Source organism: Vitis vinifera, chromosome 17 (assembly GCF_030704535.1).
Source record: "Vitis vinifera cultivar Pinot Noir 40024 chromosome 17, ASM3070453v1".
NCBI lineage: Eukaryota > Viridiplantae > Streptophyta > Magnoliopsida > Vitales > Vitaceae > Vitis > Vitis vinifera.
In genome coordinates, this window is record NC_081821.1 from 10371428 (window position 1) to 10390054 (window position 18627).

At 33.0% G+C, this 18627-nt stretch overlaps 1 pseudogene; it reads right to left on the reverse strand.

Annotated features, from left to right (window-relative positions):
- On the reverse strand, positions 1–3114 carry LOC109124310 (serine/threonine-protein kinase BSK5-like; annotated as a pseudogene).
- Between the last annotated feature and the right edge of the window lie 15513 nt (positions 3115–18627).

The window sequence follows — 18627 nt, forward strand, 5'->3', positions numbered from 1 at the left end:
TTAAAAATTATTTAAGAAATGACCCTCAAAACACAAGTCCATTAACATCAGAAAATTCTTGTCACATATTAGGTCAAGTGCATGGCTTGGGGTGATATGTTTTCCATTGAGAATATCAAGCAATAGTGTGTCAAAGTTGTAAACTACACTTTCAGCAGTCACTCTACCTATTCTCAAGTGTTCTGGGGGGTGAAGGCCAAGTTTGTACTTTAGCTTTTGCCATCTCTGCTATTCTTCATAAGGCCAAAGTAGGAAAGCCTGGGATTACCATCCTGATCAAACAAAACTCTGTAAGCATTCAGGTTATGGTACAATGCCCGCCCTTTAATACTGCAGTATTCCAAAGCTTGTGCCAAATAAAGAGCCACTCTAAGCCTCATTGCCCATTTCATGGGTTGGGTCTCCCAATGGAAAAGGTGCTTTCAGAGAGTTTCATTAGGCATGAACTCCGCAACAAGCAATCTCTCTTCCCCTTCACAGCAACATCCAATCAAATTTTCCAATCACTCATTTCGAAGTTGCCCCACTGCTTTAGCTTCTTTTTGGACCGAGGTTGTGACAGGCTCTCGTGGTTCTCCTTTCCAACGTCCTTAGATGGTGTCGGAATTGGCGCCAGAGAGGACTCTGAGATTTTTTTGGCCAAGATGTTTGTCTCATTCATTGAAGAGCTCTTCTCCTTCAACGCCTTTCTATTGGTCCTTGCCTTCTTTATTGGAACAGCCATAGGGATTTCAACAACAGTCTCAGCCATGGTCAAAAGAGAGATAGAGAGAAAAAAAAGCCAAAGAAATGGGTGTATTCATTCGGTACATTTCTGATCACAAAACCCACCAATTCCTAACACCTTTACTCACTATTCTTAGACTAAACTTCTCAATAACTACTTTTTTCTCCATCACAGCTTGTTTTTCCACCTGGGTATCATCCTCAGACGAAGCCTCCACCACTGGCAACGACAACTGGAGTGGAACCGGTGAGAAAACACGTTGTGGTGAAATGAACAAAGATGGGTAAAGTGGGTAGGAGTTAGAGTAGAGAGGTGTAAAAAAAATAGGTTTGAGAAGCTATTGTGATAGAATATAAATGAATTTGGAGGCGAATAGTGGCTAAAGAAGAGAGAGGTGGGGATGAATTCAAGTGCTTAGGGGTTTAAAGTCTTCTCAACTGCCATGGAAGATTTGTAGAGCTGCTGGAACCTCCCGGACTGAGGAGGGAGAAGGAGAAGCACATGTCCATAGTTGAAGCAATCAAGCTCATGGAATCAACTTCTTCACTAACTTATCCAAATATCCCGTAGCCAATCTCCAACATCATTAGTCGGTGATACACAATGCTATGCACCCGGAACACCCATAGAAAACAGAGGAGGATAACAAGAAAACGAAGCATGAAGAAAAGACACAAAAATGCACCAGTGAACTTACTTGAAAGCTCTTCCAAAGCACAGATAGTTGGATTTCTCAATGTTTTTCCTCCACAGCTCAAGTTCTTCCCATCTCTAGTTCTCCCTACAAACTTCCTCTATTCGTTTTTCACACGCCCTCAAAACCTCTCCTTGCTCTGTTTCCCTTTTTAGCTTCCAATCCCAGCCCTTACCCACTCTACATCTTCCTTCTCCTATAAGCTTCTACCCGTTGTCCTAGCCCTTACCTACTCTGCTTCTTCCTTCTCCTATAAGCTTCTACCCATTGCTCCTAATTCAGCAAAGATGTCACCACCCTCAACCACCACCATGGCAAGTTGGTAGTCCTTGTCACACGTCCCAACATGCAGCTTACCTGCAAAGTCGTCTCCCACTCCTGAAAAATCAAACGCCCAGCTCTCCTGAGTGGCCTACAAGAGGGGTCTACACTATGGTTTTTAAAACTTTTTTTTAAAATAGAGAACAAAAAATAATTTTTTTGTTATTTTTTAAAAATAGGAGTGTTTACAACATGTTTTAAAAAATATTTTTTAAAGGCAAAAAAAATAAAAATGTTCCGATAAAGGAATTTATATTATTTTTAAAAATAATGTTATTACCTTTTTTTTGTATTTTTAAAAAATAAGTACCTCCAAAATTGGAAAATCCAAGTCTAACCTGTTTCATCCATTGCATTGGCCAGATAACCATCTTGTCCTAATTTTTACTTTCTTCCAAACGTGTTTGATGATGCCTTGGACGAGTTTGCAGCCAAAGTAGTGTTTACTTAAAAAAAAAAAAAAAAACCAAACTAATACATCTTTCAAACTATTTGTCAAACTAGTCTTTTGAATCCACATTAGCAATCCACTACTCTGAAGACCCAATTTTTCATCCGAAATCATTCAGCAAAGAAACCTTAACTATTATTTTCTCTTCTCTGCGGTTCCCACCATCTCTCCTCACCGTCTGTGGCTCCCACCATCTACCGCTTCTACCAGCAACTCCACTAGCAACATCTTGCAATGGCTAGGTAAGTTTTTTTTTCTCTCATTTTCCTTAGCTTTCTTACTAACCAAACAGAGGAAAACGAAAAATTAAAAACAACCTTTGAAAATTTTAAAAATCTCAAGTTGTTTTTTGTGGCTTCTACTTGTGAACGGAAGAAAAAAAAAACACCAAAAAATGATGGAGAAGAAAAAAAAAAGATTGACAAAGAAAGATAAGAGCACTGAAGGAAATTGGTTTCTGTACATTGGGGGTTTGGTTAGATTTTGAATTTGGGCTATGGTGGGTTAGGGTTCGAAGAGGAAGAAGAAGTGCAGGTCATGCAAAAATAACAAATTTTTTACCCAAATGCAAATTCTTTGATTTTGCCTAGTTTAAAAAAAAAAAAAAAAAAATCTTCTAGCTCCGTTCTTAACCCAACGAAACCCACCTCTCAAGGAGGCCTTCATCTTTCCCTCAACGCCATAAGCCTTATACAAAGTGATCCTCTTCCTTCTCTTGATCTCGGGATCACTGAATCCCCATGATGAAGACGATGAGTCCTCGTAATAATAGTTTTTGGAAACGGAGGTTTTGCCGGAGCGAGGAGGAGGGTATGGCACCCCACCCACCTGCATGTTGGTGGAATAGGCCCTCGGCTCGCCCGACCTTTTATAACTGTCATAGGAATATTGTGGATCTCTCATCTCTCTCACCTCTTTCATCTCTGTTGGTTGAAGCTTGTAATTTTTTATTTTTGATGATAGAAAGAGGACAAGAAGGAGGGTAGGGAGGGTTGCCGAAAAGGATGGTTTGGAGACCGCATAAAGAAATTATTTTAACTTTCTTTGAGGGATATTTGATAATTATTTTTGAATTAATTTTTATAATTTTAAAATTTTGAAAACTGATTGAATTTTTTTAATATAAAAATTATTTGTTTAATCATTTTTTATTTTCCTTTTTTTTAATAAAAAATTAAAAATTAATCACAATCCACTTGTTTATTTTCCTTTTTTTAATAAAAAATTAAAAATTAATCATAATCCACTTTTTTAAAAATCGAGTGGGAACAAAAAGAAATAAAAAATAGAAGAAAATTAAAATAAATAAATACCACAAAGGAATATATATATATATATATTTCACTTATTATTATTATTATGAAAACTAAAAAATATCAAATTGTGTATAGTTATTAATTGTTTTCAAACACAAGTTTTTGATAGATAAAATATTATAAATAAAATATATTTTTAATAAATATTTGAAAAACAAGAAAACGTGTCCAAAATCTTCCCATATGTATTTTTATTCTAAAAAATATATTACAAACAGAATCAAATTTAAAACTATTTTCAAAACACTTCCTAATAAATCCTAGGGTTATGAGTTATAATTACTTGTTTATTATTAAAATATTTTATCTTCTTATTTATTATAATTACTAGATTTACTGAGAAACCATCATTACAAATGCTCAAGTTTTTCAAATTATTTTAAAATTTGTTTTCATAATTTATTAACTTTATAAAATTGGAAGTGATAATTAAATTTATTTTTCTTTCTTTTTCTCCTCTAAAAAAATATATACTTTTTTATTATATATATATATTTTTAAAAAAAATTTATTAGGATCAAGGAGATCTGAGTGTGTCATTTTTCAATCATAATTTTTCTAAAGATAATACTATTACGCATATAACAATCTCTTCCCCATTACAGGGCTCCTAGAACTCGAATCATTTAATGGCATGTGGAACATTTAATAACACCTTTACAAATGCTAACAACTTTATAAAACTGTAAAAAGACATGTAGAATCTAGGTTGGATCTCCAAACCATGAAGATTGCATGTAATTATTGGTTAGCTTTTGAATTGTATCATATATTAGAAAGTGTATCAAATTCTCAATTAGTATATATTCCTTTTTGTAAAGAATATTGTATAAAGTATTTTCTAAGTTAATTTATTATTGTGATATCATATTTCCTCATAGAATAAGGAAAGTTATTTAGAATATTTTTATAAATATTTTAGGTCATAGAGGGAAAAATCTATAAGACCGAGATAGACTCCTAAAGATTATAAGATATTTGAAGAACTCAATAGTTATAAAAAAAAAAAACACTAAAAACAAATTTAATATATAAAAAATATTAGTTTTTACTTCAAATTTAACTTACTAAATTATAAATTGTAGAAATTTAATTAAATTAAAAAAATTTAAAAATTAACCAGTTCCGCTTTCTCTTTTTTAATTATTTTAATGGAAAATATTAAAATATTTATAGTCGTAACTATTAATATGTTGAATATGTACACATTACATCCATTTTTGAAACTTATATAAAATCAAATTTTGAACAAATTTAAAAAAATTTCCCACTTAATTTGGGTAGCTTAAACAAAGACATTTTAATTGTTAATGGAAAAATAACAACCTTTTATTCAATTTTAATGGTCATAAATAATAAGAAAATATTATTAATAAAAAACATTGAATTATTTGGATATTAAGGTGTTATTTGTTATTTGATTATTGTTAATAACATACCCTATTCTTGTTATTTGTTATTTCATTACAAATTGATGTTATTACTAATGTTTTCTATTGTGTAATTTTGTGGTTAAAAATGAAATTGATTTAATTTTTTTGGCTTCTTCTATAGGTAAACTATGTCTAATTTATCGGTGACAATAGTTTGTTTTTGTAATGGGAAAATAGTGAGAACATAAACCGATGTTGATTATGTTGGGGATAGAGTTGTGGTTGAACCTATAGATGTGCCTCTTGGGACAACATATGAACAATTGTTGGAAATGATATACTCGGTCACTAACATCAATAAAGAACATTTTCAATTAATTCTTAGTTGTAAGTATCCTATGAAAAAATGGAATAAATTCCAATCTTGCCCAGTAAAGAATGATAGTGGTATAACTCAAATGTTAGAAATGCATAACAGATTTGGGATGGATGAAGTTGAGTTATTTGTTGAACAAGTACCTATTGACTTACAAATGAATTCACCAATTGGTAATTGCATGCCTTTGTTACTTGGTGAAAATGATGGTACTAGTAATGTTCAAAATCCATTTACTTTTGAGCATAGATCAGAAGAGGATGAGGAAGATGAAGAAGAAATACAATGTGATGATGACAGTGTAGGAGCCGAGGATGTTCATAATGATGATAATCAATATAAGGAAGGTAACTCGCCTTTTTTAGCTGTTCGTGAGGCAATTGAAAGATAACAAATGAGATATGTGGTTGTGAATGGGGAATGATGTAACTTGTCAAACAATCCAGATATAGAGGATTTAGATGACCCAATTGAATTATCTCCAATGCAACATCATTTGGCACCATCACCATAGTTTGAAAATATTGAAAACATTGGTCATGTTGTGTCAAGTGAATGGACCCCATGGGAAAACACACTTATGGGACATCCAATTGGAGAGTTCATAGTTGGACAAATATTTAATTCCAAAGGAGATTTGCAACATGCTGTAAAGATGTACTCTATTCATTCGCACCAAGAGCATATCGTTTTGTCATCCACAAAGAAATTGTTGGTCCTAAGATGTAAGAAAGCTGAACAGTCTCAATGTCCTTGGAGACTTCATGCTACGGTTGTTAAAGGGACATCTTTATTTGAGATCAACAAATATTGTGGCTCATACACATGTATCAATCCTTGCATGAACCAAGATCATCATCAGTTAGACTCAAACCTGATAGCCGCCCATATAGAGGGAATGATTAAGACACAATTCACACTTTCAGTGGCTGCCATTCAAGCAAGTGTTGTAGAAAGATTTGGGTACCATATCTCATACACTAAGGCTTCGAAAGGCAAACGTAAAGCATTAACTAATTTGTTCGGTGATTTCGATAAATCATACGCTAAATTGCCACATTTTTTTTGTACCTTAGAGCAAGCCAATCCAGGATGTGTTGTAATTTCTAAAACATTCCCAGGAAATATGCAAAATGAAGAGGTATTTCAGCGAGTCTTTTGGGCATTTCATCCTTCCATAGAGGGCTTCAAGCATTGTTGTCCTGTGCTAACTATTGATGATACACGCTTATATGGGAAGTATAAGGGCACTGTAATGATTGCCATGGGCTGTGATGGAAATAATCAATTGTTTCTTCTTGCTTTTGCATTAACTGAGGGTGAAAATGTTGATAGTTGGGGATGGTTTTTGGCATGTATTAGAAATCGAGTAACTTAAATGAGGGGTCTTTGTGTTATCTCTGATCGTCATCCGGGCATTATGGTTACGTTTGCTGATGTTTATCTTGGTTGGTCTGAGCCAAATGCATATCATCGAATTTGTATGCGCCATCTTGCTAGCAACTTTATGATTCACTTTAAGGACAAATGCTTGAAACAACTTTTATGCAGAGCCGCCTTAGAAACTAAGGTAGAAAAATTCAACATGCATATGGAGACAATTGGGAGAATCAATCAAGACGCACTCAGTTGGTTGGAGGCTATTCCCTTTGAGAAATGGGCACTATCACATGATGGAGGTCGACGATATGACATAATGACTACGAATATGTCAGAAGTGTTCAATAGTGTACTTAAAGGGGCACGAAGTTTCCTTATCACCGCATTTGTTCAATTGACATTCTATCGAGTTAATAGTTACTTTGCTATAAGAAGAGAACATGGTGCTAGTCGACTTACTTCAGGTGAACAATACACTCCTTATGTTGATGCTAAGATTAATGCAAATGTTGTTAAGGCAGGTTCTCATGAGGTTGTTTTGTATGACCACTTCCAAGGACTGTTTCATGTGAAAGCCGATAAAGGTAGTAAAAAAACATCATTTGGTAGAAGAACATATTGTGTTAACCTACATGAGCATGGATGCACATGTGGTAAAACACTCATATATGGATTCCCATGTAGTCATATTCTAGCGGCATGTCATTTTCGTTCAATTGATTTTAGATTATTTGTTCAACATTATTATACTATACAATCGTGCTTTAACACTTGGGCACCACTATTTAACCCCATACATAATGAGTACGAGTGGCCACCATATGTTGGTCCAGTTATTGTGCCTGCAGATTCAATGAAATGTGTGTCAGGTGGACGACCTAAATCTACTCGTTGCACAATGAAATGGATGTTAGAGAAGGTAAAACCTCGGTTACATGTGGTTTGTGCAAACAAAGTGGTCACAAAATCGTCGTTCTTGTCCAAATAAGAACATGGGTGCTGGGCCTTCATGATGGGTGCTAGGCTTTGGATGTTGATATTATGTTATTTTTATTTTGGACAACACTTATGTTATAAGAGAGACTTTTCTGTTAATTTCAAAATTGTAATATGAATATTTTGATGAATCAGGTTGTTTGTATTTTGGATAATACCCTATTTATAGGGGAAACTCTATCGAAATTTTTAATATTTGGATGCAAACATTATATTATTACATTTTTTTTTCACTATTATACTTGGATATTGATATTGGTTGCAGATGAATATTTTGATTAATCAGGTTGTTTGTATTTTGGAGAATACCCTATTTATAAGGGATACTCTGTCGAAATTTTTAATATTTGGATGCAAACATTATATTATTACATTTTTTTTCATTATTGTAATTTATATTGGTTGCAGATGAATATTTTGATTAATCAAGTTGTTTGTATTTTGGAGAATACCCTATTTATAGGGGATACTCTGCCGAAATTTTTAATATTTGGATGCAAACATTATATTATTACATTTTTTTTCATTATTGTACTTGGATATTGATATTGGTTGCAAATAAATATTTTGATTAATCAGGTTGTTTGTATTTTGGAGAATACCTTATTTATAGGGGATACTCTACCGAAATTTTTAAAGTTTGGATGTGAACATTAGTGTTTGACAATTTTTTTTTTAAATTATTGTACTTGGATATTGATATTGGTTGCAAATAAATATTTTGATTAATCAGGATCTTTGTATTTTGGAGAATACCTTTTTTATAGGGGAAACTTTGTCGAAATTGTTTAAATTATAATATTAACATTAGTTTATTATGATAGTATAGTAATGGAGCATAAAGAGGGCAGATTCGATCCAGATCCATTAGATCACTCTATTTTAGTGCTACAGGATAGACATAGGTCTCTATTAGTGGATTCTGGTCATAATCATAAACCTTAATTAAGTTCTTATTTAATCGAAATGGTATCTTTTGTAGCTTAATCAGGTATTGACATGTCGACAACGTTTATGGACATTCATGCGAGAGTAGGAGATGGACCCTCGTATTCGGCGATATGTGATGCAATCTGGATTTTATGGTGTATATCGTGTTGGACACATTTCACTAGATTGGCCATTGACCACGAGTCTTGTTGAGCGATGGCGGCCTGAGACGCACACATTTCATTTACCTATTGGAAAGATGACTGTTACTTTATAGGATGTAGTCATGATTCTAGGATTACGTATTCATGGGCCTCCTATCATTGGTACATGTGACATAGATTGGTCACTACTATGTTCTGAGCTTTTAGGTGTCATCCCACCTCCATCTCAGATTAGAGGGTCATCTATATCAGCATGATGGTTGCGTGAGTAATTCTCATATCCACCAGCAGAGGTTGATGATGTTATTTTACAGCGTTATGCCTGTGTTTTCATATTAGCACTATTGGGTGGAGCATTGTTCGCAGACAAGACTGGCACACATGTATGTTACCTTCCACTATTGAGAGACTTCACTGAGATTTCTCACTATAGTTGGGGTAATGCAGTGTTGGCATAAACTATATAGAGAGCTATGTCGTGCGAGTTTGGATAGTGCCATAGAGATTTCTGTACCTATCACACTATTATAGGTATTTCGACATAACTATCTATTCTAATTAATTGACTCACATTATTGTTGTAAGTTGTCTAATTTTGATAATGCTATCTGATTTTGTAGTTGTGGTCATGAGAGAGACTTCATGTGGGTCGACCTGATTTCAGTCGTCCTCCAGTGCCTATAGTAGTCTCACATGTGCATGATGATGTAGTTGATGGTTTACATGATCATCTATTGCCAGATGAGGCACTCCCAGTCGATCCATTGGGTCACAGGTGGAAAGTACCCCAGTCTTAGTCTCATAACCCATCACCACATGTGTTGACATTCTATCGAGATCAATTGGATGCCTAGACACATGATCAGGTAAAGTGTAGATGCGTAAGATTACCTTTGCAATATTTTCCACCAATGTGACTAATTATTTTTAAAAAAAAATTACAGGTATTATGGGAACCATATACAGCAGATTTGATTGCACATCTTCCGGCTATATGTTAGGCTGATGAAGAAATTTGGCGAACTATGTCGCCTCTAATTTGCTTTGATATTATCGAGTGGCATAGACTAGAGCAAGTTTTACGCCAGTTTCGTATGCAACAAGGGATACCTCCACCTTGTTTGATAGATATGGAGCTACATTTAGTGGATAGGCGAGGACGACATCAGTATGATTGGGTCACATTCCATGCTCAATATAATTCTCTTTGGGCTACTCGTTTTGAGCGAATTATGACAACACCACTTGCGATTACTACCATGGCTTTTTATGATCCATCTATGCAGTGGTATCGACGTATCACGTGACGCCTGATCGCACCTGTTTTGCATAGAGATCATATGAGGTTCCATAGTACAGCTTCTGCTACTAAGTTATTGGTGAGATCATTTGAGATACAAAACCATTTTTTAATGAATGTTAAACTTAAATTATGTGCAAATGCCTCATGTTTCATTTTCTTATACAGATCACCGTCGTATCGCAGATGGCTATTTCAAATGATTTGGAGGAAACTTACCGAATTGCTATTGATGTTTTACATGCTATAGGAGAGGACCATCGCGTACACTCGACACATGAGCCATCCACATCTTCAAGGCCATCCATGAGACCATCATCATTGATTACACCTGTTAGGGTACCACCCATTAGAGGTCGGGGGAGAGGTGGTCGTCAAGTTGGTCACCAACATGTACCTTTAGCATCTACTTTGGTACAACCCTCACATCCACCAATCACATCTACTTTTCCTCTATTTCAGCCATCTACATCATTAGAGTCGCCACTTTCTCCCCCTGATGTATCCATACCAGCCCATTCATCTCAACCCGAGACTACCATACCATCTACCCTTACCCCTGTTCAGCCATCTATATCATTGGATGCACCCCCACCTATTATAGAGTCTATTGCACCCCCACCTATTATAGAGTCTATTGCACCCTCACCTGTTACAGAGTCTATTGCACCTCCACCTGTTACAGAGTCCATTGCACCTCTACCTTTTCTTCAGGGGACAACTCATGCCGCACGATTACATGTACGGATACTTAGAGGACATCGAGCTCCACATGTACGTCGAGTTCTACCTCCATCAGTTCCATCTAACTTGACAGCTCATGTAGATGACGTGTCATAGTCTATAGAGATGGAGACTTTTCAGATAGCATAGATGGATACAACAAATATGACCATCTACCGTAGATGTTCACAACGAAAGAGAAAGATTCCATCATGTGGGACACATTGAGATATTTTTTCATGTTTGTAGAACTATAATACTTTGGTTTATACATTTAAGTTTATATAAAGTGTTAATTCAAATTAGTGATGTTATGTTATTCACATGTTTCCTTGATAATTTAAACAAATAAAACTCAAATGCATCCTAAAGTCTAAATGAAAGAAATTCTAACTAAATAAATTATTACAACCATTACCTATTTTTCTTTCATATAATTAAAAAATTATACATTTTAACCAAGACATAAGTTTAAATCATACTTAATAAGAAATAACCTAAAATCATAATCATTGACATTAATTTTCATATGAAAATATAAAATTTTAAAATAATATAAACAATTTCTTTAGTTATTTTAAAATTTAAAAATAATATGAATAAATAATTTTCTTTAGTTCATATGTGAAAATATTTGTAAAACAAATAAATATTTTATTTACCATAAATATATAAATTTTTATGAGAATGCATGTAGACCAAATTATTTTCCCAAAATTTCAAGGAAAATATGAAAAAATAAAGATAATATATATATATATATATATATATTTAAAACAGTCGTAACGAAAAAATTTGTGAAAAGCAAAATTCTAAAATCCCATACTTTTTTACACATGAGTTCCCCTTAAAAATATTTGTGAAAATTGTAAAACCACAGTTACTAACTGTGGTTTTATGGTTATTTTGATAAAAAAATATTTTAAAAATAATATTAAAATTACAACACCATTAAAATATAAATGGATTAAAAATAATTATAAAACCACATTTACTAATTATGGGTTTATGGTTATTTTGATAAAAAAAAATATTTTAAACATAATATTAAAATTACAACACCATTAAAATAGACGTGGATTGAAAATAATTGTAAAACCAAAGTTACTAACTGTGGTTTTATGGTTATTTTGATAAAAAAAATATTTTAAAAATAATATTAAAATTATAACACCATTAAAATAGATGCGGATTAAAAATAATTGTAAAACCACAGTTAATAACTATGATTTTAAGAGAAATTGTAAAACCACAGTTTGTAACTGTGGTTTTAAGGATATTTTTGTAAGTTTTAAAATCACAGTTACCAATGGTAGTTTTTTACACTTAAAAAAAAATTTATGTGGATATTTACGTGAATAAAGAAGATTACTTTGATAAATATTTTGAAATAGGTACTATTCTTACCTTTTTCTTTTTTACAAATAAATTATTTTGGTCTTAAACTCGCCTTGGACTAAAGCATTTTGAATGGTCTACTCACAAACACGCGCACTATTTCTCTCTCTCAGAGACAGACTCCTCCATCCGACATAGTCCAAGGCCCTCACCTCTCCCTCTTTTCTCTCTCTAAAGCACCCATGTAAATGCCTTTGCGGAACCCATTTTCGTTGCCTTTCGTTCCTTTCCTACCCGCTAAACACCCATGCCAGGCCCCAAGCTTGTCCGTGCCTCCGCCGATTTGGAAAACCCCACCTTCAAAGCCTCAGAAGCTAGATTCGTCTAACATTGCAAACAAAATACACACAAATCAAACCGTGGACCCCGCATTTCGGCTCAATGCGTTTCCTACTCGATGGCGAGCTCGATTTTTATTTTAGAAAATTGATTTTATTTGATTAAGAAAACTGACTTGGAGTTGCCACTTATTTTTGTTTTATTTTTAAAGGGTAAACAAAATAAGAAAGAAAAACCCTAAGTGTGATTCTTTGTTTTGGGAAAGGTTGGTCTACGAAAAACCGGATCGGGTTCGGGGGTCAGGTTACTTGTCGGGAAGGTACGATAAAGACCGTAGCACCCCTCTAAGTCCCTAAAGTCGGGTCTCTACTAATAAAATGAAGCAATTATGGTAATTGATGAGGGAATCAATGAATACTCAGAGTGATCATGCACGTATGAGAGTTTGAATATGCATAGACAATGATCAGATGGAAAGTGGGTACGTACCTTGGCAATAAGCCACCATGCACTATCAAGAGAGAGGGTTAGTGCACAATTAAGGAATAATAGCATGCATGTGAGAGAGCAGGATAAATAAATCATGTATGATAACCAAGTCAATCAAATCGGATCAATCAATCGATCATGAGATCATGTATGTGGGGCCCTCACCAAAGTTCGATTATTTTTGCATGGACCAAATCCGTAAATTCCATTATTCAGAATTACAAAATTTGATTCTTTGCTTATTTCAAAACATTTTTAAAACAGAGGAGGTGTGGAAATGGCTTGCCAGAAAGGAAGTGGCAACCAATTTTTATTAAAAATGTGATTTTTAGGACCTAAGACCCTAAGGATGAGAATTTAAAAAACTAACATTATTGAAAGGGTTTAGAGATTGGAAAACCATTCAATAGCTTGAATTTGAAAAAAAAATATAAGAAATGGGAGTATGAAATCTGAATTGTCGGCTGCAGATGCTCTTTGGGTGAGCGCCATCAGAGGATCAGGACATGGCTATTCGGGGAAGTTGAATCGCCTTCCTCTCCCATCTGGCGTCAGGCGCCAAATATGAAATATCCGGAGAAGGTGGAATGTCGGCGGACAAATTTCCGGATGTGAAACATCCGGAGAAGATGGAATGGCGGCGGATAGAATTCCGGATGTGAGACATCCGGAGAAGGGGGGACGTAAGCGGACAAAATTCCAGATGTGAGACATCCGGAAAATGGTGGAATGACGGCGGATAGAATTCCGGATGCAAGACATCCGAAGAAAGGGGGGACGTAGGCGGACAAAATTCCGGATGTGAGACATCCGGAGAAGGCGGGGGACGTAGGTGGACAAAATTCCGGATGTGAGACATCCGGAGAAGGCGAGGACGTAGGCGGACAAAATTCCGGATGTGAGACATCTGGAGAAGGCGGGACGTCGGCGGACAGAATTCCTCCTCGGGTGGAATGTTAATGGGTATGTGAAGGAGTGAAGGATAGCATGCACCCGCGAGACTCCATGTAAGTGAGGGAGTGGGGTGGAGAATGAATGAAAGGAAAATGGGTGTGGTGGAGGATGCTTGATTCCTGCAAGCTTGAGTGAGGAAATGGGTATGACGACCTAGAGAGAGTGATGGATAGATGAACGATGGGTATGGTGGATAAGGAAAAAAACATGGGGATGAGATGACGACCCGCTTGCAGACGCGTCTCCACGTCTAGCGACGACTATGTCTAGTAGTATGCAACCTTGGGTATTTGCTGACTATGAAAGCTTGGAGAAAACTGAAAAGGCCTGCTCTCATCATCATTGAGAGCCCAAATTCTAACCACAAGGAGGCCATGGCTTGAAGCTTCATGGAAAGCAGCTGAGACTTTGGAGCCTTGAGTATGCACTCAGGGAGGAAAAGAAAACAAGGAGATAACAGGATAGCAACAAGAAGAAGAACATGAAGACTTTAACCAGCATATCGGACCCATTTCATCTTTTCATCCATGAGTCCAACATCCAGTGAGTTAAGATGGAAAATACTCATCAGGATAGGGCATAAAACACAACAAACTCTTCCAATATTTAATCAATAATCACCAAAACAGAGCAACCCAACAAGCAGAAATGAAAAATCGCTGAGAATCAGACCTGGTCAGTCTGATAAAAATGGAAAATATACAAAAACAAATGGTCATACCTGGAAATCTCCCTTCTCAGCTCTGTGTCCTGGACTCTTCCCAGCAACTCTACGCTTCTCTGTTCTTAGCTTCCTCCCCAAGTTCAGCCAATACGCTTTTCTCAAAACTCTCAGAAAAACCCCCCTCAGAAAAACTCCTCCGTCCCTCTACAAGCCTCTCCCTCTTCGGATCTCCTTTATGATCTCTGCCGCAACCACATTTTCTACTCCCCTACCATGCTGTCACCTCCAATGATCTCCCCAAAGCAAAACCCTCTGCTCCTCTACAATGCTGTCACCTCCAACGATCTCTGTAGCAACCACCTTTCCTGCACCACACCTCCTGCCGCCATCTTTTCCTACACCACCCCTTCTGCAGCCACCTTTCCTTCTCTCTCATCTGCGCCCCCTAACGGCCTACGGGACCCCCTTTCTGAAAGTTCCTCCACGTGTCAAAGTCCTATTGCAGCTTCAAAAAGCGAGGTTGATTCCTTATGGCCACTAAGGATGTGACACGTGGCCCGCTGGGGTAGTGACACCTGGCTAAAAATGTGATCTACAAAAACAAATAGGGAAAAAGTGACCCATGCCTAAATGGGGGTCTACACAAAAGCAAAAAAAAAACCCTAGAAAATCAAAACAGAGAAAAACCTCGAAACTAGAAAAAATCTTCACGAGGAAGCCGAAAAAATGGGACAGAAACCATGAAAGAAGAAAGGAAAAACATGATAGAAAAACCCTAACCTGAAAGACCGATCTCTTCTGCGTTTTTGTGTTCTGAACAGCAGAAACCTCTTCTCTCTGTTCTCAGCACCAGGAACTCCCTAGCATCTCAGCCACGGGTTCGTTTCATTTTTTTATTTTATTTTTAATAATTTTGTTTATTTTAAAAACAATTAATTTTAAAATTATTTTCTAGTTTTAGAAAGTTTTATGTTTTTAAACTATTAAACTTTTTTTTTCTTTCTTTTTTATGGTAAAAACTAAAAAGTATAAAATTGTTTTCAAAAACAATTATCCAACATAACTTTTTAGATAACAATTTTCTATTTTTAAAAATAAATAAATAGAAAACACAATATTTTTAGATAACATAACATCAATTATTTTCACTTATTTTTTTTATATTTGTTTTAAAAAATAATTATACAAACATGTAAAATAATTTAAAATAAAATACTAAATATAAAAAATTATTTTTAAAATCAGGTTAAAAATATTTTAGGTTTCTAAACAACTTTTGTTTTACAAAAATTAGAAAACTGTTTTCGAAAATTGTTTTTTAGAATTATTTTCAAAAATATTACCAAACATGTCCTTTCGATAACAGTTTTCGATTCTTAAAAAAAAAAAAAAAAAAAAAACTTTTAACAATCAAAATCAAAATTTTGTTTTCTACTCTTAAGAACAAAAAATAGGATGTTTTCAAATAACATATTTTAATTGTTTTATCTTATTTTTATTTGTTTTCTGAAAGTTATTTTTAAAAAATAATTATACAAACATGTAGAATAATTGAAAATAAAATATTACACATAAAAAATTATTTTAGATTTTCAAACAAACTTTTATGTTATAAAACATCGTAAAACAATTTTCCAAAACCATTTTTCAAAACTATTTTCAAATATCATTACCAAACATGCCCTTAATAAACCTTGGTACAATTGGGCCAATGGAGGATACATCCAATGGCTCTAATTCATAGCAGGCCCAAAAGAAATGGAGCCCATTAGAAGAAGCTAGGGCTGACCCACTTGACTAGAATCAAAGTTCATATGGTTTTTAAAAAGGCAGGGCTGATGGAGAATGAATTCCTTGGGCAGAAAAAGAGTTTTGTTTAGATTTGAATCACGTTTCCATTGGGTTTCTACTATTAAAATGCAACCCAAATCAATAAACAATCATTTTTGGTCAATTAATTATTTGGTATAATGTTATTGTATTCCATATGATATTGTAAACTATGACCCTTCATTCTATGCTCACTCCATTCACACGCTAGTAGTCTTTAAATAGACCAAAAAAAAAGGGACCCACATTAGACCATATCAATAACTTCTCCATATATAGCAAAATCAATAAACCCTACTCAAAATTATTTCCATTAATAGCAATCATGCCAAAATTTTGTTTTCTATTTTTGAAATAATTTTAAGATATTTTTTAATTAATTATTTTTTTAAAATGACATAGTGGGTGTTTTTTATTTTTAAGAAAACTTGTTGTGCATTTTCTTTCAATTTTTTTAATGTTTTTGTATTATTTTTTTATATGGGAAGTTAAGGGTATGTTTAATAACTGTTTTTTAAAATAATTCTGAAAAGTAGTTTTTGAAAACGGTTTTTAAAAATTGTTCTCTAATTTTTGTAGAATAAAATTTTTTTAAAAAAACTTAAAATGTTTTTAACTTATTTTTAAATATGTTTTAATTTTTTTATATTTAGTGATTTATTTTTAATTATTCTATGTATTTGTATAATTATTTATTAAAACGGTAATAAGAAAACAAATAAAAACAATAGAAAATAATAAAAAAAATATTTTCTAAAAATATTTTATTTTCTATTTTAAGAATGGAAAATAAAAAGCAGTTTTTGATTGTCAAACGTGTTTTTGTATTTTTTTGTTATAAAAAACAAAAAAATGGTTCCTAACCATACCCTTACTATTTTAAATTTTGAAAGTAAATTTTATCATGTGACTTAGGCTCTCCCTTTGTTGTATATAAAAGAAAGTCACAATATACTTTTCTATTTTCTCTATGATTTTTTTTTTAAAAAAAAAAAATCTTAAGATTTGAAGCATTAAACAAAATCCTCTTTCCTTCTTATAACCACTTACATACAACACAATTTTAGGTATAAATTTGATAGCAATGACCAATTGTGATGAATATAATTAGGGAGAATCGGGTTTTACACCCATTTGACTTTGATAATTAATAAAAAGTCCTTCAAACACTCGTAATTGATTATAAGGATTAAAATACCCTCTTGACTTACACCCATCATTTTTGTCTTTCTACCACCATTCTTTATATGTCACTTCCATAAAATTCTCCATTATTTAAATTTTTTTTTAAACTCTTTTAAAAATAATTGAAAAATCAGCATTATTTTCTAAACAAAAATTATATTAATGATTCAAAAACTATTTTGGAAAATACTTTTGAAAAAAAATATTAATTTAAATGAATAAAAATTATCTTTTACATTTTAGAAGTAAATAATTTAATGATTAAAACACTATTTAAAATAAATATATTTACTATTTTTTCTTTTATACTAAAAAAAGTATTTTAAAGTTAATTTTTTTACTATTGTAAAATAAAAAAATTAATTTTTTTTTTAATCTTCTTCCTTCTTTATTTTAATAATTTTTTGAACATAGACTTTTGGTAATAAGTTATATGCAATGTTGCAAATTTGTTTATTAAGAAATTTTCTTAATAATTTGACTTAATTGAAATTTTATTGAAATTTTTTTTTTTTTAAAAGAAAGGATGGATGAAGAGTTTTTATTTTTAATATCCAATTAAAATGTTTTCGTATTTAAAAATGAATTATATTAATACATAATATAATAAAGATCAAAATTTTCTAATATTAAAGGGTTGAATGGTATATTTACCCATTTTATATTTGAGTTTGGTTTTAAAATATTTTTTTAGTTTTTATTTCTTTTATTTTTAAAAATAATTTTTATTTTCTATATTGTCTCTTTTTTAAAATATGTTTAGTTAAAAAAATAAAATTATTTTTAAAAATGAAAACCGAATACCTTGTTTAATACTATTTTTTTGTATGAAAATAATAAAAAGAATTAAATTTTATTTATTGATTATTCTTTTTTATTTTTTCTATTAGTTATTTTAATAATAAAAAATATATATATAGAATATGTTCACAATTAAATAAATGAATCGGTCCATTGTATTTTTTTTTCACAAAAATATAATATGTTCACAAAAAAAAATTGGATTTAAGTTTTCTGCTCTTTTTCTTAATCAAACTACTAAAATATTTAATTTATATCATTGTACAAAGGTATTCA